General features: G+C 35.0%; 1 protein-coding gene across 14 annotated transcripts in view; it reads left to right on the top strand.

The window, feature by feature from the left end:
* DLG2 (discs large MAGUK scaffold protein 2) overlaps positions 1-20,847 on the top strand; it is a 2,222,296-nt gene that overhangs the window by 1,131,423 nt on the left and 1,070,026 nt on the right. The gene's annotated exons all lie outside the window — the stretch shown is intronic.

Raw genomic sequence — 20,847 nt, 5'->3', positions numbered from 1 at the left:
TTGTATCCTAGAGAAAATTGTTTATTAGACTTATTTCAATTTGATGTCATACTTTTACCAATACTTTCTACTTTTTAAAATTTAATTTTAAACAATTGCTTGATGAATTATATCTTGACAAGAAGGTATAATTAAATGAGAAAAAAATACTTTTCTATGCCCCTTGGCTGCAAATTAGCAAATTACTCTGCTTTTTTTTGTTTGTTTGTTTTTGTTTTTGTTTTTTGGCTGAACTGGCACTACCGGATTTTGGACAAAAAGCTTTTAAATGTTTATCAAAGTTTAAAAAGAAAAGTCAAAATTTGGCTGAAATAAAAGAGAATTCAAATGGAAAAAATAAAAACACCTACCAGTTAATTCCTTAGTAATTATTGCTAAACAAAAATTTCTTTCATCACCTAGAACATTCATTTTGCCAGCACTTCTACATAGCTGTGCTACAATAAAAAGTATAGACATAAAAGTGTCTTCCATGTTCTCTGGATCTTATTATACCTACCAGAACATCTAAGAGAGGTTAACATATGCTTAACTTTATGTTTCAAATTTTGAAACATTTCAAACATATTTGTATGCTAAATTGTATTATCAAATAACTTAGCTATAGCTACTACCAATACATAAAAATATTGGATCAATTGTCAAATTCCAGTAAATATTACATAATAAGTAAAAATATATTAATATTAATATTCTGCTTCTGGGATTCATTGTGTAAATCTCCAGAATTTCTTTGCAAGTGTTTGGATGACTGGTGAAAATGAGTATGTTTAACGTGGAGAAGAAAAGATTAAGAATTGGGGGACACGGGACTTAACCTTTTTTACCTCAAGAGCTGTCATCTGAAAAACATGACATCAATGTTATGCAGAAGGCAGAAGTAGATCCACTGTGCATAAGTGACAGTAATGTATATTATATGTGGGATCATTTTAACGCCACAGCTCCTGATATTTATAGCTACTCAAAAAAATTGTAGACTACTTCTTGAGACAGAAGTTCCCTAACCCTAGAAATCTTTCAGCAATGGATAATGGCTTGTCAGAGGTTTTGTAGAAAAGACTCCTTCCGTAGAAGGGTAAACAAAATTGCCTCTAAGGTCCTGTTTAGGAATCAGAATTCTGTGTTCAGTATAGAATCATTCTGATTCCTAGAGTTAGACAGTACTCTTTAATTTTTTCAAACAGTTGCTGATCCCTACTCTGTGTACCAACCACTGTAAATTGAGAAAGGGCAGGGCTGAGAGACTGAACTGCATCGCGGGTACTTACATTTGTTTTATTCTTTCAAACTGGTTGAAAAACTCCCTATAAGAACCTCCATAGGTGAGGCACAGTGGTCCGCGCCTGTAGTCTCAGCACTTTGGGGAGCCGAGGTGGGAGGACCGCTGATCCCAGGACTTCAAGACCAGCCTGGGTAACAAGGCAAGACCTTGTCTCTGCAAAAATTTTAACAAATTAGCCAAGCGAGGTGACGTGCAAGTGTAGTTACAGGTGTGCAGGAGTCTGAGGTGAGAGGATCCTTTGAGCCCAGGAAGTTGAGGCTGGAGTAAGCCGTGATCACACACACTGCACTATAGCCTGGGCAACAAAGTGAGACCCTGTCCATGCCACAACCCCCAACACACACATACACAAATTTCGCCACCTTTCTCCCTTCCCAACTTTTCCTCCTTAATCAACTCTAGAGCATACCTCCCAAAGGACTTTAGGCTAAGTAAGTAGGATAATCAAGGCTAGCATTTTATATCCTTCTACTAGAATCGATAATATGGTGATTATTAGTATTATATTTAAGTCAACTAACAATGATAGATGAAATATTTAAAGTAAGTGCATCTTTTGTCTTATCAGTAGGATTATGCCTAAAAGTAGTGAAATTCCTTGCGTTACTTCTGGGATTCAAAAATGGAATAGGGAGAGTCCAAATTTTATAATTGGTGCTATTGTAATTATGAGGGATGCTAGTCTGGTTACAGTAAAAAAAAAAAAAAAAAAAAAAAAAAGAACAGAACAATGAAAGCATCATGGGAGCTTTGTTTTGTATATTAAGTCTTCAGCATATACATGATAATATAATTATCTGAACATCTGCAGTTCTGGTGATTGTACCATCATTTATTATGCTACTCGCTGTCTCATTTGGAAAATGTATATCAGAGTTGAGGGGACAGTATGCTTTTTCTAAATCTCAGACCTCATATAAACAAAGGAAGTTTTCCTATTTTCCCTTTATTCTTTGCCTTCCAGGAATCTCAGTCTCAGAATTAACTGTATTCAACTTCAATGGGTTTCTGTTAGCCTAGATTTTCTGTTATATTTATGTCACTTCTAACTAATTTCCTAGACTTTTATTGAGGGCACCTCATGTCAGTTTTAAGAACAGCCACCTATGAATAGCAAGACCCTGGGATGAAACACTGTGGTCCTAATAGATTTTTTTCCTTTTTGGAACCACCAGTTCTGTGGTATGGCCCCAAGGTATTGTGAAGAGGAGGGAAAGGGAAGCTCGCCAAGAATTTCTACACGCAGGCTGTGAGGTAGCTATTTTGGGACCAGGATTTTTTCATCATGACATTCTCGAGGTGTTGTTTATACTAAACAAGATGTGTTTGAGTATTTATTTATTTATTTATTTTTAAACTTGTATTTTAAGTACAGTGGTACCTGTGCAGGTTTGTTATATAGGTAAACTGCATGTCACAGAGGTTTGGTGTGCAGATTATTTCATCACCAGGTAATAAGCATAGTATCAAATAGGTAGTTTTTCAATCCTCACCCTCCTCCCACCCACTGTTTTCAAGTAGGTCTCAGTGTCTGTTGTTCCCTTCTTTGTGTCCATATGTACTCAATGTTTAGGTCCCGCTTGTAAGTGAGAATACGTAGCATTTGGTTTTCTGCTCCTGTGTTAGTATGCTTAGGATAATGGCCTTCAGCTCCATCTATGTTGCTGCAAAGAACATGATCTCATTCTTTTTCTTTTACTTTCTTTTTCTTCTTCTTCTTCTTTTTTTTTGAAATGGAGTCTCGTTCTGTCGCCCAGGCTGGAGTGCAATGGCACAATCTTGGCTCACCGCAACCTCCACTTCCCGGGTTCGAGCGATTCTCTGCCTCAGCCTCCTGAGTAGCTGGGACTTCAGATCTCCTGACCTCATGATCTGCCAGCCTCAGCCTCCCAAAGTTTTTATGGCTGTGCAGTATTTTGCGGTGTATACGTTCCACATTTTCTTTATCCCAGCTACTGTTGATAGGCATTTAGGTTGATTCCTTGCCTTTGCTATTGTGAATAGTGCTGCAACAAACATACCTTTGTGTGTGTCTTAACGGAGGAGTAATTTATATTCCTTTGAGTATATACCCAATAATGAGATTACTTGGTCGAATGACAATTCTGTTTTAAGTTCTTTGAGAAATTGTCAAACTGCTTTCTGCAATACCTGGAATAATTACATTCCTAGCAGCACTGAATAAGCATTCCCTTTTCTCTGCAACCTCACCAGCATCTGTTATTTTTTGACTTTTTATAAAAGCCATTCTGACTGATGTAAGATGGTATCTCTTTGTGGTTTTAATTTCCATTACTCGAATGATTAGTGACGTTGAACATTTTTTCATATGCTTGTTGGCCGCATATATATCTCTTCTAAAAAGTGTCTGCTCATGTCCTTTTCCCACTTTTTTTATAGGATTATTTTTTGGCTTGTTAATGGATTCTGAATATGAGATTCTGAATACTTTGCAAAAATTTTCTCCCATTCTGTAGGTTGTCTGTTTACTCTGTTGATAGTTTCTTTTGTTGTGCAGAAGCTCTTAAGTGTAATTAGATCCCATTGTCAAATTTTGTTTTAGTCACAATTTTTTTTTGACATCTTCATCATGAAATCTTCACCAGGTTCTTTCCAGAATAGTATTTTCTAGGTTATCTTCCCGGATGTTTGTAGTTTTAGGTTTTGTATTTAAGTCTTTAATCCATCTTGAGTTGATTTTTTGTATGTGGTATAAAGAAGGGGTTCAGTTTCCATCTTCTGTATATGGCTAGCCAGTTGTCCCAGCACCATCTATTGACTAGGGAGTCCTTTCCCCATTGCCTGTTTTTGCTCACTTTATTGAAGATCAGATAGTTGGCGATGTGCAGCACTATTGCTGGGCTCTTTATTCTGTTCAGTTGGTCTATGTGTCTGTTTTTCTACCAGTATTATGCTATTTTTGTTACTGTAGCCTTGTAGTATAGTTTGAAGTCCAATAATGTGATACTTACAGCTTTGATCTTTTTGCTTAATATTGCCTTGGCTCTTTGGTCTCTGTTTTGGTTCTATGTGAATTTTAATAGTTGTTTTCTAATTCTGTGAAGAATGTCATTGGTATTTGATAGGAATAGCACTGACTGTGTAAATTGCTTTGGAGAGCATGGCCATTTTAACAATGTTGATTCTTCCTATCCATGAGCATAGAATGTTTTTCAATTTGTTTGAATCATCTCTGATTTCCTTGAGCAATTTTTTTGTCATCCTCATTGTAGAGATCTTTTACCTCCATGGTTAGCTGTATTCATAGGTATTTTATTCTTTTTGTGGCTATTGTAAATGAGATTGGGTTCTCGATTTCACTTTCAGCTTGGACGTTGTTAGTAGATAGGAATGCTACTGATTTTTGTATACTGGTTTTATATCCTGAAACTTTGCTGAAGTTGTTTATCAGATCATGGAGCTTTTGGGTGAAGACTAAGGGGTTTTCTAGGCATAGCATCATATCATCTGCCAACAGGAATAGTTTGACCTCTTCTCTTCCTGTTTGGATGCCTTTTACCTCTTTCTCTTGCCTGATTGCTTCGGCTAGGATTTCCAGGACTTTGTTGAAAAGGAATGGTGATAGAGGGCATCCTTGTCTTGTTCTGGTTTTCAAGGAGAATGCTTCCAACTTTTGTCCATTCAGTATGATCTGGTATTTTATAGCTCAAGATATGCTTTTAGATTGTCTTAGTAAAGACACCCTGTGTATCTCTCCCTCATCACCAATAGTAATAGGAATAAATGTGTAAGATTTTTCTAGGGGGATAAAAAAGTCCATTTTAAGGTTGGCCAATTTTGTGATGTAAATATTCCCAGCATGGCTGATTTCAGGCTACCAACCTAAAGCTGCTTTTTAAATATTTGGAAATGGAGGCACATGAGATTCTCATGAGCTAGTGAGTGAGCTCCAGCACAGCACTGTGAATATCAGATTCAAGCACTTGCATTTTTATAGCAATAAGATATATTTACTAATCAAGTTGTTACATTGTCACAGTTCAACTGTTGGAAAACCTACCATGATTAAAATCTAATGGGTTATTTTCTCATAAAGGAAGCCTATTAGAGTCAGGGAACTGCTAAAAAGATACAAGGTCTCCATTAGAACTGTCATATTTTCAACTTCTTTGCCTTCTTTTATCTGTCTAGTATTCTTGGGTCAAGCACTAAAAGGAAGAAAAGGAGGCAAAACACATAATCAGATGCTTGCCCCAGAATCCTACTGAGAAAACAATGTGACTCTAGTATTAATGGAGAATTTACATATGGTATGCCTAAACAGAGTGTGAAATTGCTGGATAATAGTTTAAATGTCACACTGAGTGGGCTCTGAATCATTAGCTGAGTAATCTCACTGTCACAGGTTTGAGTATTATTTTCTCCATCGTCGTGTATCACTTGAAGCCCTGGTTCTAAAATTCATCTGTCTTTGGTGCATACCAGCTGCCTAAGTGATAGATGGGCTTTCTAAGCCTGTTTTCATTAGAGTTCCTTGGCCAGTGTGAAGTATGGGGTTGGAAGGAGACATGCAATTTAGTGGTCAATTCAAGGGAATTTGTTTTCCTTTCCTCAAGGTGTGGGGATGCGATCTCTTCAGATGTTACCTACAGTCTTTCATAAAAGAAGTTGGCCTATGATAAACCACAAGAATTTTCTTTTCAGTTTAGTTCTTTTCACTTTAGGTCAGTTCAACAAATATTGACTGAGTGCCTACTATAGCACTAAGTGATGGGGAAACAAAGAGCAGTGAAACATGATTTTCAGTATCTGGATTATTATCTTGGGGGACTTGATTCATAATTATTTGTTACTTATTATTATTCCAAAACTGAAATTTGAATTCCTCAAACTTAAAACCCTGGGGCCCCAAGCATCTACCAGAGTACCCTGTAGAAGTATTTATTAGCGAGAGAGAGAGAGAGAAAGGGAGGGAGTTAACTGCTGTCCTCTTCTTCCTTACCTAATCATCATTTATATAAAATTTCATAAATTCTAAACTTCATATTTTATCACATATTAACATATCTGAAACCTGGATGTGTCTTAAAATCAATGGCATCTTGCAATTAAAATTGGCTGTATTTCCTAGGGTGTATTAAAAAAGAAGTGTGTCTTGCAGTCAAAACCAGCTTAGATTCTTAGGTTTAATGACTAATTACAAGGAAGATTAAAGCCTCCTTTTATAAATTGGTGTGAATTAGTTTAATCAGATAAATATAATTGTGTGTTCTTGAATTTTCACAGAGACTAGAATAAACAGTTCTGGGAAACTTTGCTGGAAATTAGGAGTATGTGAGGTTTGGGTAAACTTCAATACCCTGGGACAACTGGGCACTTGTTGAGTATATATAAGAAGACATTTGGGAATCTGTAGGCAATGCACATTTGAGAAATTATAGAAGAGCTGAAGCATGAGGAAGCCAATAAAAAACTATAGACAAAGGATCACAATGTGTATTTTTTATACTGTTTTCTTACTAGAGTTGCCAGAGCACAATCATAGGAAAGTATGTTTTAGCCAAAAGTACAATAAAAACCCTCTTCCTATATAAAGCCTTTTCTGTTAACTCTTGGCCAACCCCAACTGGGCATAAGATCCTATGGCACAAGGATTTAGTGCATCCCACATAGTCATCATTTAAAAATATACCTTATTCTATAGTTCTAAAAATTATTTGTTGAACTATACAGTAGTCCCCACTTATCTGTGGGGGATACATTTTAGGACCCCCCCATGGATGCGTGAAACTGCAGATAGTGCCAAATCCTATTTATACTATGGTTTTTCCTATGTTTTCATATGTATGTCATCACATACATATGATAAAATTTAATTTATAAATTAGGCTCAGTAAGAGATTAACAATAACTGATTTTGAAGTATTTATGTTATACCCAGGTAGAAGTGTTCAACAGTCAGTTAATAAAATATAATTATAACAATATACTTTAATAAAAGTTATGTGAATGTGCTCTCCCTCTGTCTCTCAAAACGTCTTGTGTGTACTGACCTGTTTTCAGGCCATAGTTGACCTCTGGTAGCTGAAACTGCATGAAAAGTGCCACCTAAGATCAGGGAGGACTACTATATAATGTTCTTTCCTCTAGGTTTGCCATTTTTTTTGCTCTTAGTAAATGTGTAAGCTCCCATGACCTGGACTGCACCTTATTTTTGTTTTGCTTTGTTTTGTTTTTTTATTTTACTCCCTTATTGGAATCTAAAATGAAACTAGACTAGCATCTCCCAAAGTATGTTGGGTGAAATTTGGTTAGCATTATTAAAATAAAGGTATGAATGAATGCTTAAACACATTTGAGGAGTTAAATCCATTAACTTGTTGAAGGATTTCTCAGAGTCTTTACTATAATAATATGAAATATAAACATCTAAGATGGAAATATGATTAGTACAAAGTATTTCCCAAGCATATTTTGTCATAGAATTATTTCTTTAGTATAAAATTATGTTTTGGTTAGGCACATATACTTTTGGAGTGTACAATAAAGAAAGTAGCAAAGAAAGGTCTCTCAAGACCTAGAAAAACTGTTTTATTTTTTGGAGCTGGAGAGGTTAAGATGGGTGTTGTCAGAGAAAAAAAAATATACAGGAGATCATTTTTTACTTGAAGGAAGTGTGAAGTAAGGGAGAAAAGTCAAGGTTGCCCTATTCTCTAGCAGTTGTGTAACAACATGGAAAAGTTCTGAGAATTGCCAAGTAGTTGACTAGGATACTGACATACAATGTAAGAATTAAGGAAAGAGGCATAGAGTGGGCCCAAACATCCCATAAAGCAAGACAGATGGGCATGAACAGGTAATGAAGGACCTTATGAAGAGACTGAACTTCACTTTTTAGGTAATGAGGGGTGACTACAGAATTTTTAAAAAAGAGAGTAACGTGACCTGATTTGCAAATTAGACCATTATTCATGTCATGTGGTACAGTGGAAGGAAAAATTGGAAAGGTATGACATCAGATTCAAGGGCATCAGGTAAAATGTAAAAGATAGATAAACTTTGATATAAAGCAGAGGTATTGGGGTTGAAGGGAAAGATAGATTAGAAGATTTATTTAGAAAGAGATATCATCAGGACACTGAGACCTATTACATATAGAAGGTAGAAGAGAGAGAGAAATAGAAGATAATTTACAGTTTTTAAAATTTGACCCCTGAGTAGAGGATGTATCATGAAATGAAACCAAGAATGCCAGAGGAAGAGCAGATTTTAGAACGGCAGGGGAGGGAGTGGGATAATTTCTGAGTTTATGTTGGAATAATTGATTTTGAAATATTTATGTTACACCCAGATAGAAGTGTTCAACAGTCAGTTTGAAATAAAAATCTGATCTAGAAAATGGAAACTTTGAAGTTTTCAGTGTAGTTGGAGTTGTGAAAACAGATGGGATTGCTCAGGAGAGGGGAGGAGAACACAGAGGACTGAAACACAGGTGCCAACAACACCATATATGGGCTTTGGGGAGAAAGAGGTACCTACTGAGGATAACCTGAAGTAGTGAGAATTTACCACAACATTTAGCCCTTAGTAGCTTGGAGCTTCTATTTTCATAACTAAGTTATGAACTTCTACTAAAAGGGAGTCATGTCTTTTAAATACAGAAATTTGTAGCTCCTTTACAATGCCTAAGATTGTGTTGACCAAACAGCAGATGTTTTAAAATACTTACTTGATTAATTAAAAACAAAAACAAAAACAAAAACAACAAAAAAAACCCTCATGAGTTACATTTGACCCCAATAGTCATGAGGTCCTGACCACCAACTAAAAATAATGTGCTTATTTTTCCTTTCTAGACATTATGTTTTTAGTAATACCACTAATTAGAAAACTATTCTGATTCTTGATATTTTAAGCAATAATCTTCAAAAATGTAAAATCCTTTCATTTCTATCTCTTGCCACTAGATGGTGGAAGTAGCTGAGATGATCATCCTGGAAGCATCTAGTCTTGAGGAAGAAACAGATTTGTGAAGCTAAATTGAGAAGCTCTTAGTTAATAAAACCATAAGGGTTTGGCAGAGATTTGTGACTTGTGCACAATGCATAGTGTTCTAGGACTAGTCTGTGGTGAGAGGAAATGGTTGAGTGAAATATGGCCTTGACAGACGCATGCTGAATGTAGGCACAAAATCTCCTGATCGAAATTAAATGCAAATAAAGCATTTCTTTCCTCAATTATCTTTAATTGAAAAGGGTACAAAGAGCATACCCACATAATTGTGGCTATTTAGGCCAGATATTGAAAAGTGGGAATAAAGGAGTGTTAGGCATAGGACTGAACCAGTATCTCAAAATGTAAGAATTCTTTCTAGAACCAAAGTCATCAAGGGTTAAGGCAAGCTTGTCCAACCTGCGGTGATGGGCCACATGTGACTCAGGACAGCTTTGAATGGACCCAACACAAATTCGTAAACTTTCTTAAAACATTATGAGATAATTTTTGCACTTTTTTTTTTTTTCAACATCATCAGCTATCATTAGAGTTAGTGTGTTTTATGTGTGGCCCAAGACAATTCTTCTTCTTCCAATGTGGCCCAGGGAAGCCAAAAGACTGGACACCCATGGAAGGGGTTCTCTCCATGAGTTTTGAAAGATGAGTTTGTGAGGTGAAATTCAAATTTTCTACTTCTTTTATCTACACAGTATTAATAACAATAATAATAATGATTTTTTTCTAAGAAATATTAGGTTATTAAAATTATAATAAGTTTTAAAAATAAGTGTTTATAGAAAATTCTAGGTAAGTATTGTTAGTGATTATTTGTAGCTGCAGATATTTCTAGAGTTAACTCAGTTACACAGAAATTTTTCTCAAAACTAAGATTTCACTATTGCCAAAACTTTCTGTAACAATTAGAAATAATGTACTAACACTCACAGAGGCTGCTCACCAATATAAGGCACCTATTGTTACTGTGGTTAAAGATGATATTGTTAGTGGTACCCTAAAATGATACATAACTTCTACATCCCTCCCATATTTCTAAACAGAATGGAATTGTAATCTTTTGGTGAGCATATTTTCAATTCTTTTTTCTTAGCAAAGATAATCAGAAATTTTTCCAAACTCTGCAAAAATTAATTCTGACACACATAGTGCTGTTGAATTTTTAACTCTTTCCCGGCTAATCCAGAAAAGTAATAGCATACAGTGGAAAGCAGATGGGCTTTAGAATCAGACTTACTTGTGTTTACATTGTGGCTCAGTTGCTTTCTAGCTGTGTCTGTTAGCAAATCTATTAACTTCTAACCTCTTGGAAATAATAGTATGGAATTCACATTCCATGCTGTAAGGATTACTTGAGATAATACATGGAAAGTCTGTAGTACTTGGCGCCTTGTAGTTGCTCAGTAAATGGTAATTATTTCACATTAAAAAAAAATAGAAAATGCATATGCATTTAAGAACAAATCTAAATGTAAGATTAGTTAACTCTTTGAGCTCTCAGTAATGATTGGAAATTGTTATATCCTCATCATTGATGTCCTTCAGAGAATGGTTTTACACTATAGAATATTCCCATCTCAGCTAAGTAAGGGTGTGTTATTTAAATTGTTATCTCTTCTGCAAAAGTGAATGTCACGTTGGTTAGCTCAAATTGTAGCAAATGAATTGGGGACATTTTGAGTGGTCCAAACAAGAATTTACTAAAGCGGAAAGCTCTCTTTTAAGGCTAGTTATGGGAGATATTGGAACATATGCACAATCTTTAAAGATAATCAGGATGTACAAGAATCATTTAGTGGACAGAAGCTATATAACAAAGCACTTATTTAACCTTATTTAATAAGTATAAAAAAATCATCCAGAAGGCAATTTTTAAATGTCTCTATAGGTATATGCAAAGGAAACTTATATAATCTTATATAAGACAGAATGTTGTATAAGAAAACATGGTAGAGAAAGTTGAATTGATTTTCTCCAACTCAGAGAGGAATTGCCAGTGTCTAGCAATCAGATTTAATCCTAATGCAGCTCCCAGGATATATTCTTCCAGTCCAGCTGACTCACCAAAGTCAGTCTGAAGGCAGATGATTTGTTCCTTCTGAATTGGCAGAACATTGAGTATGTTAGAGTTTGTGGCCAATTTTGGGTCACAGGTAAGTTCATTTAAAATGCATTCAAGAGGCACTTACTGAAGTTCCTTTACATAGACCAGAACAACTCCCCACCTCCCACCGTGACCTTAATGCCCATTAAGCAATAGGGCACATACAGAAGTAATGGGACACTCACAAACGTTAGCTTGAAATTATAGTAATTGAAGGTGTTCCAGAGATTTTGTTTTCAGGACTGGAGCTCTAGAGATTTTCTAGTTTCACTTCTTCATATTGCCTGTAAAGAAATTCTTTCTTCTTTCCCTCCCTCCCTCCCTCCCTCCCTTTTTCTCTCTCTCTCTCTCTTTCTTTCTCCTTCCTTCCTTCCTTCCTTCCTTCCTTCCTTCCTTCCTTCCTTCCTTCCTTCCTTCCTTCCTTCCTTCCTTCCTTCCTTCCTTTCTTTCTTTCTCTCTCTCTCTCTCTCTCTCTCTCTCTCTCTCTCTTTTTCTCTCTTTTCTTTCTTTCTTTCTTTTCTTTCAACAGAGTCTCACTCTGTCACCCAGGCTGGAGTGCAGTGGCGTGATCTCTGCTCACTGCAGTCTCTGCCTCCTGGGTTCCAGTGATTCGCCTGCTTCAGCTTCCCAAGTAGCTGAGATTACAGGTGTGTGCCACCACACCCAACTAATTTTTGTATTTTTGGTAGACACGGGGTTTCACCATGTTGGCCAGGCTGGTCTTGAACTCCTGACCTCAGGTGATCTGCCTGCCTTGGCCTCCCAAAGTGCTGGGATTGCAGGCTTGAGCCACCATGCCCGGCCCAAAGAAATTTAATTTAAAAAGTTGTTTCTGATGGTAGTTTATTTTCTCAGTGGACTATAAGACATATTACCTGCTTTTAATTATAAACAAGCAATATAAAGCTATTTGAAATATCATTTCAAAAAGTAGGTTTTATTTCTCTTATGAACAATTAAAGCAGAGCTGCCACCACTCATTCAACATATTTATATGAATTAGAAAATGGAGCCCCTTCTCAGACAAGATGATACCTTGTTTTAATTTAGATAATGTGCTGCATAGATCCAGGCAAGAGGCTTTTAAGTTCAGCAATAAATTCCTTAAATAATCAGATAACCCGGTATCCAATAGCAAGCCTCATAGAATCACTGGACTTACATCTCAGCAGAGGAATTAGGAATAACATATTCTAACCACTTAATTTTACAAATAAAGAAACTAAGAATCACAGCTATTATGCGACTTTCCCAAGTCAGCCACCTAGCTAACACCATAGCTGAGACAGGAATCCGGGTCTTGGATTCCTAGACCTGAGTTCATATCTCTGTTTCCCAAGAAAAGTAAACAACAGGTGTTCTTGACTCAGCAGGTCACAGATGTTCACTTATTTCAATTTCTAGGGTATGTTATTGAAAATTGTTATCACTGAGTTATTATATGTTTGTGCCATCTTTCAGCTTTAGGAAAGGGCCAAATCTAGGTTGTTGACACTAGACCAACCTCTCTCTTCATCCCATATCTCTCCAACTAAACTGTGTGCATCAGATTGATTCAGTAAAAGTAAGCCTCATCATTATTTAACTCTTATGTCTATTTGTGTACTTGTACAAATTCTGATGAGATAGTGTTGTAAAAACAAAATGTGATTCATATATCAAAGACTAATCTACATCGTAGCAATGCTATTATTTCTGCTATTATTTCTCTATGGGATGGTTTCCCAGAGCTGCAGGGCAGTGTGTGGGATAAGAGCAAGGCATGGCATCAGAAATATGCCATTTGAGAATTCACTGAATTCTCCTAAACCTAATTTCCACATTTATATACTGATGATAATAGAAGCACACCGTGGGCAGTAATTAAGATTAAGGAGGTTATTTGTTGGCTTGAATTTTACTATCTGTGCTTAAAGGACCCCTTCTTCCACACTCGAGTTACTGTGTGGCTACCTCCACCTCGACTTCTGTTTTTCTAGTCCCCATTTTCCATTCCATCCTCTTTTTCTCATTCCCACTTTTTAGAACGGTCAATGGAAAACTAAGAGAAACATATGATAAAGAAAAAGGAGCTGGGTGGTGAGGGTCAGGTGGTGGGTGGGGGCACAGTGGGGAATGTCAACATACAGTCAGTTTAAGGAGCTGTCAGTGTGTGGGACTTCCAAAAACCAATGTAATTTTAGGCTACATTAATGGAATTGCATGCCAAGAACAAAGAGATGACAATTCTATACTGTGCTAGAATATATCGTTAGGATCTGAGGACTATATTTCAGAGAGAATGGCAGCAGATTGGGGTGCTTTCAGAGAGGGGTATATAGGCTGGCAAGGCTATTAAAACCATATCAAATGGGAACATCAAAGGCCATGAGTGATGTGGTTGTTGGAGAATAGACTCAGCTCACAATGACATGGTAGTTCATCTTTAAAGTGTTTAAAACAGAGAACTTGTCCATATAATTTTTGTAGACATCAAGACCTTTAGAGTAATCAATGAAAGAAAAACAGAGTTTATGTAAGTTAAAAAATTTTTGTTTTAAATAACGTGGTCCAAAGAGAGAATGACCTGCTTCATAAGGTAGCGAACTTCGTGTCATTGGAGGTATTCAAGCAAAAGGTAGAAAAATCTTCAATGAGATATTGTAGAGATGATTCAGGAAAGAGAATGTTAAATAGCGTTTTCAACCTTTTTTTCCACGCATAAATTACTTTGAGAAATTGATTTGAAAAACTATGAGCCCTTTCCCTAGGTAAAAACTATACCCACAAAACTATACCCACAAAAATATTGCATAAATCTTCAGAAATGATATGAATTACTTGAAGGGCATCTATGAACTTCCTGTGGAACATAGACTTAAGGTTAGGAATTTCTGGATGGAATGAATTTCAAGTTTTCTTTCACCTCTGAGAAACTATGATTCCTATTTTTCTGTCTCACAGTTACTGCCTGGTTAAGGAATGCTTGTCCTTGAGAATAAATCTTTTGTAAATTTCAGAAAAAATAGGAGGAGGCCTCCCAATCTACTGTGTCTGCGAGGCCTGCCCAATTCCACAGCAGCCCTCAGAAGCAAAGATCAACAGGTTCCCCTAGATGAGAAGGATTTTAGGGTACATTTGCTTCAGGAGGGTTCTCTAAATGCAGAACTGCTTCTGATTCCATTCTCCTCAGTATTTTTGATACATTCTTATAAGACAGTTTTCTGTTTATTATTTAGTGCCATAAGTTTTTACCATCTATTTAAGCCAAGAGCAATAATATCTTGTCTGTCTGAATTTGGGTTTTAACTGTCATAAGGCTGTGTTCTTTATGCTTGATGGAAGTTGCATTCTAGCAAAGAACTGTTTTCAAATTACCCCATCAACTTGCTAAAATGATGATACACTTTCCATAGAATTCTAGCACAGAGAATTTCCAATATATGGCTAGACTCTTCATAGAAATATCAGTCATAAAATATGCACTGGCTATTTATTTTTTCATCAGGGTCACAGAAATGCACATGAATTGAATTCTTCTTCTTTTCTCTGTACCATTAAGATATTGACAGGTTCAGAATTGCTGGGTTTCAAATTTTAAGAATAGCTAACTCATAATATTTCACTTTCTGCTCCAGGGCAGGGTGAGCTGCTTATAAATCAGCCTGCAAATATGATGAATTGGATGTCTCCAACTCAATTAGCTTAATGTGAGTAGGAGGATTTCCAGGCTGTACGGCCTCTGTTTTACTAATCTACTGAGCAGACTGTTATATAAAATGTGTCTGAGTATTCATGTCTGAACCTCAGAGAAACATGGTTGGTATTTTTCACTTCAGCATCCAATGTCATTCTGTATTTCATAGCTTTGATTTGGATCCAGAGCTACAGAGTGATGGTTCTTAACATGATTTATATTGTTGCAAGCCTTACCTTGTTATCTTTATGCTTTCTGACCAAGTTTAAAAAGTAGCCTAATAAAATTGCTGCTGTCACTGGGTGATTTAATTGGGGGGAAGAATCTCAGCAATTTAAGGAGGACTGCAAAACTGGAGCTATTCCTCTGTCAAATAAATGATCAAATGAAATGGGCCTCAGCAAGGCAGATGCTGACAGTTTTGAGAGCTTCTGAGGCACTCATCATACTTCAGTTGTGAGATTTGTTGGAGGAGTTGATAAGGAAGTTTGTTTGCTTTTTGTTTTCTTAAGGTGAATATATTGGGGCCCTGGGAAATGTTTATATTAAAGAGAACATTTTGGATGTAAAATATTTTGTTCCTAGGTGTATCATTTGGCATTTTCTTTATATTAACTGTCTATGAGCAGTCATTAGCTAAATTATTTTCTGTGTATTTTCTTCTTCCCTCTTCTCTCTTTTAGTTTCTCTGTCAATCCCAGCTCTGCCTTACACATTATTTTTCTCTTTTTTGATGGATAAAATTTTATATATTGACCATGCACAACATAATGAAGTATATATAAATTATGGACTAAGTTTATTTAGAAAACAAATTTGTTTTCTAGCTAATTAACGTATGCACTGCTTCATGCAGTTATTTTGTGGTGAGAATATTCATCCACTCTCTTAGCATTTTTCAAGAATAAATATATTGTTAATATGTTGTACAATAGATGTCTTGAAATTATTTTTTCTAAGTAAAATTTTGTATCCTTTGACAACATTTCCGCAACTCTTCCTCCCACCAACCACTTCAACTCCTGGTAACCACCATTCTACTCTCTACTTCTATGAGATCAAATTTTTAGATTTCACGTAGGAGTAAGATCATGCTATAATTGTCTTTCTGTGCCTGGCTTATTTCACTTAACCAAATGTCTTTCAGGTTCATCCATATTGTGTCAAATGACAGTATTTCCTTCTTCTTTGTGGCAACATAGCATTTCATTATGTACATATACCACATTTTCTTTATCCATTCATCCATTGATGAACATTTAGGTTGATTCCATATTTTGGCTGTTTTGAATAAGGCTGCAACATACATATGAGTGCAAATGTGTCTTCAACATACTGACTTTATTTACTCTGGCTATATACCCAATAGTTGAATTACTGAATTATATGATACAGTCCTATTTTCAAATTTTTGAAGAAACTCTATACTCTTTTTCATAATAGTTGCATTAATTCATATTCCCATCAACAGTGTGTAAGTGCTCCCTTTTTCCCACATCCTTGCCAGCATTTATTATCTTTTTGATAATAGTCATTCTAATAAGTGTGAGATGATATCTCATTGTTTTTTACTTGCATTTCCCTGATTAGTGATGTCGAAAATACTTTCATATTCTTCTTGGCCATGTGTATGTCTTCTCTTTAGAAATGTCTATTCAGATCATCTGCCCATTTTCTAATTTGGTTCTTTTCTTTCTGTTGAGTTATTTGAGTTTCTTATATATTTTGAGTATTAATTCCTTAACAGATGTATAGTTTGAAAATATTTTCTCTGATTCGTGTAGGTTACCTCTTTCTTGATTATTTCCTTTGCTGTGCTGAAGCTTTTTAGTTTGATGCAGTCCCATTTTTCTAATTTTGCTTTTTTTCCCTGTTCTTGTAGGGCCGTATCCCCAAATTATTGCTCAAACCAATGTTGTGAATCTTTTCCCCTAGGTTTTCTTCTAGTAGTTTCATAGTTTTAAGTCATGATCACAGTGATAAGTGCATGATCAAGACCAGCTGATCATGGCAAATACACTTTTTTAATGTACTGTTGAATTTATATTGCTAACATTATGCTGAGGATTATTGCATCTATGTTCATCAGGAATATTGTTCTGTAGTTTCTCTTTTTATATATCGTGTTCTTGTTTGTCTTTGGTATCAGGGTGATGCTGTCCTCATGAAATGAATTTTGGAAGTATTCTCTCCTCTTCAATTTTTTGAAAGTGTTTGAGAAGAATTGGTATTAATTATTCAATAAATATGTAACATAATTCAACAGTAAAGCCATCAGATTCTGGACTTTCTTTAATGGAAGACTATTACTGATTCAATCTCCTTGTTTTTGGTCTGTTCAGGTTTTCTCTTTCTTCATGGTTCAGTCATGGTAGGTTGTATGTGGGTAAGAATTTGTCCATTCCTTCTAGGATATCCAATTTGTCCGTATATAATTGTTCATAATAGTCTCCTATGATCCTTTTATTTATATTGTATCAGTTATAATATCTTCTTTTTCATGTTTGACTTTATTTTCTGAGTCTTCTGTTTTTTTATTATAGTTAGTCTAGCTAAAAGTTTGTCAATTTTATATATTTTTTTCAAAAAACAATTCTTAGTTTTACTGCTCATTTCCGGTGTTTCTCTAGACTCTGTTTTATTTATTTCTACTCTAATCTTTCTATTTCCATCCTTCTATTAACTTTGGGCTTAGTTTTTTCTTGTTTTCTTGTTCATTGAGGTGTATTATTTGAGATCTTTTTTCTTTTTGATGTGGACATTTGTTGCTATAAACTTGCCTCTTAAAACCAATTTTGCAATATTCTATAGGTTTTTGTATATTGTGCTCTCATTTTCATTTGTCTCATCAAATATTTTAATTTTTCTTTTAATTTTTAAATTCACTCATTGGCTGTTCAAGCAAACATTTGTTTAATTTTCATGTATTTGTGAATTTTCCAAAGTTTGTTCCATTATTGATTTCTAGTTTCATACTATTGTTGTTGGAAAATACACTTGATATGATTTTAGTCTTTTAAAATCTTTTATGATTTGTTCTGTGCCGTCACACATGATCTCTTTTGGAAAATGCTCTATGTGGACTTAAAAAAGATGCGTAACCTGCAGCTGTTAGAGAAAATGTTCTGTATATGTCTGTTAGGTCCATTTGATCTAGAGTATAGTTTAAGTTCAATGTTTCCATGTTGATTTTCTATCTGAATAATCTCTCCATTGTTAAAAGTGGAGTGTTAAAGTCTCCTACTATTATTAATTTTATTCTGTCTCTCCATTCAGATCTATCCATATTTATGTTATGTGTTTAGGTCCTTGGATTTTGGATGAATAGGTATTTATAATTGCTTATGTTGTATGTTCTTGCTGAATTGAACCCTTTATCATTATATAATAACCTTCATCTCTTTTTATGATTTTTTTTTACTTAAAGTCTATTTTATCTGATATATGTGTAATTCTTGCTTTCTTTTGATTTTCATATGCATAAAATATCTTTCTCCAGCGCTTTACTTTTAGTCTATGTGTGTTCTTACAATTACTTAAAGTGGAACTTTGTAGGCTGCATATAGTTGGGGTGTGTTTGTGTGTGTGTGTATTTAAATTCATTCAGCCAATCTATGTAATTTAGTTGGATAATTTAATCCATTTATATTTAAGTAATTTGTAGATAAGGACTACTCACTGCCATTGTATGAATTATTTTCTTGTTGTTTTGTAGGTATTTGGTTCCTTTCTTCCTCTCTCGTTGTCTTGCTTTGTGGCTAAGTGATTTCTGCTAGTGGTATGTTTTGACTCCTTATTTTTTAATTTTTTTGTGTGTCTATCATATGTTTTTGCTTTCTAATTATCATGAGGCTTATTTTAAAATGTTATAGTTATAACAGATCTTTAGTTTTTTTTTATTTTTAGTTTTTCTGGGAACATAGTAGGTGTATATATTTATGAGGTACATGAGACATTTTGGTACAGGCATGCAATGTGTAATAATCACATCATGGAAAATTGAGTATTCATCCCTTCAAGGATTTATCCTTTGTGTTACAAACAATTGAATTATGCTCTTTTTGTTATTTAAAAATGTACAATTAAATTATCATTAATTCTAGTCCCCCTGATGTGCTATCAAACACTATTCTTATTCACTCTTTCTAACTATACGATTTTGGTATACATTAAACATCCCCACCTCTCCTCCTCACCACCACCCCTGCCCCAACTACCATTCTCAGGCTTTGATAATCATTCTTCTACTCTAAATCCATGAGTTCAATTGTTTTGATTTTTAGATCCCACAAATGAGTGAGAACATGTGATGTTTATCTTTCTGTGCCTGGCTTACTTCAGTTAAGATAATGACCTCCAGTTCCATCCATGTTGTTGCAAATTACAGCATCACATTTTTTAATGAGTTCATTGTATATATGTACTACATTTTTTTATCCATCCATGTATTGATGGACACTTAGATTGCTTTCAAATCTTAGCTATTGTAAACAGTACTGCAACAACATGAGAGTGCAGATATTTCTTTGATATAATGAGTTCCTTTCTTTTAGGTATATACCCAGCAGTGGGATTGCTAGATCATATGGTAGCTCTATTTTTAGTTTTTAAAGGACCTTCCAAACTCTTCTCCATAGTGGTTGTACTAATTTACATTCCCAACAGCAGTTTACAAGGGTTTCATTTTCTCCACATCCCCACCAGCATTTGTTATTGCCTGACTTTTGGATAAAAGCCATTTTAACTTGAGTGAGATAATATCTTATTGTAGTTTTGACTTGCATTTCTCTGATGATCAGTGATGTTGAGCATGTTTTCATAGGCCTGTTTGTCATGTGTATGACTTCTTTTGAGAACTGTCTATTCGGATATTTTGCCAATTTTTAAATCAGATTACTAGATTTTTTTCCTATAGAGTTGTTTGAACTCCCTATATATTATGGCTATAAATCCCTTGTCAGATGGGTAATTGGCAAATAATTTCTCCCATTTTGTGGCTTGTCTCTTCAATTTTTAAATTATTTCCTTTGCTGTGTTGCTTTTTAACTAGATATGATTCCCATTTGTAGATTTTTGCTTTGGTTGTCTGTGCTTGTGGGGTATTAAGCAAGATTTTTTTTTTTTCTTTTGCCTGGACCAATGTCCTGGATGGTTTTCTCAATGTTTTCTTGTGATACTTTCATAGTTTGAGGTCTTAGATTTAAGTCTTTGATCCATTTTGATTTGATTATTTGTATGAAGCAAGAGATGGGTCAAGTTTTCTTCTGCATATGGATATCCAGTTTTCCCAACATCTTTATTGAAGACTCTTTTCCTCAATGTATGTTCTTGGCACCTTTGTCAAAAATGAGTTCACTGTACATGTGTGGATTTGTTTCAGGGTTCTCTATTCTGTTCCATTGGTCTATTTCTCTGTTTTTATGCCAATACCATGCCTTTCTGGTTACAATAGCCCTGTAGTATAATTTGAAGTCAGGTAATATGATTCCTCCAGTTTTTTTTTTTTTCCTTTATACTCAGGATAACTTTGGCTATTCTGGGTCTTTTATGATTCTGTTTAAATTTTAGGATTGTCTTTTTTCTATTTCTGTGAAGAATGTCATTGGTATTTTATAGGAATTTCATTGAATTTGTAGATTGCTTTGGGTAGTATGGACATTTTAACAATATTGGTTCTTCTAATCCATAAACATGGAATGTTTTTCATTTTTTGTGTCCTCTTCAATTTCTTTTAATTTATTTATTTTATTATTATTTTACTTTAAGTTCTGGGATACTTGTGCAGAATATGCAGTTTTGTGCAGGTATACA

The sequence above is a fragment of the Chlorocebus sabaeus genome, chromosome 1 (genome assembly GCF_047675955.1).
Source record: "Chlorocebus sabaeus isolate Y175 chromosome 1, mChlSab1.0.hap1, whole genome shotgun sequence".
Taxonomy (NCBI): Eukaryota; Metazoa; Chordata; class Mammalia; order Primates; family Cercopithecidae; genus Chlorocebus; species Chlorocebus sabaeus.
Note: the sequence above shows the minus strand (reverse complement) of the source record. Positions and strands in the feature narration are given on the sequence as shown.